This window comes from Fukomys damarensis, unplaced genomic scaffold (assembly GCF_012274545.1).
Source record: "Fukomys damarensis isolate Sample0158 unplaced genomic scaffold, DMR_v1.0_HiC HiC_scaffold_36, whole genome shotgun sequence".
NCBI lineage: Eukaryota > Metazoa > Chordata > Mammalia > Rodentia > Bathyergidae > Fukomys > Fukomys damarensis.
In genome coordinates this window covers 42,499,849-42,500,318 of record NW_022900948.1, presented here as the reverse complement: position 1 = coordinate 42,500,318, position 470 = coordinate 42,499,849, and positions in this window count along the sequence as shown.

Below are 470 nucleotides of genomic sequence, written 5' to 3'. Positions count from 1 at the left end.
AGGATGCGGCTGAGCTCGGGGCGGCCCCTGGCTGGTGCGAGAACCGCGTCCTCCCCCTCACCTCACGCGCCGCGCGCGCCGGGACAACCTCGAGCGCTCGAGGCCCAGGGTCCTAAAGCCCCTTGTGCCACCTACGCACTGAAATCCCTGGCAACAAGCATCTTAGTAAAAGCCCGTGATGGTCCTGTCTTTGCTCTTTCTGGGAACCTTCCACTTTCCCCTGCATCGAAGGATCTCTGCAAGTTTACCTCTTCTTTAGTAATAGCACTTCCCATCCACAACGGAACCTGGGGTGCACTGATACCATCCCTAGTACCCTGGACATCTGTATCCATATATCCACCATTCACTGAGCTCTTACTATGTGTCAGGCTCCGAGCCAAAAGGCCTTAAAGGCATCATCTCATTAAGTTCTCAATAATTAAGCTCCCCCTACACACACACACACACACACACACACACACACACAC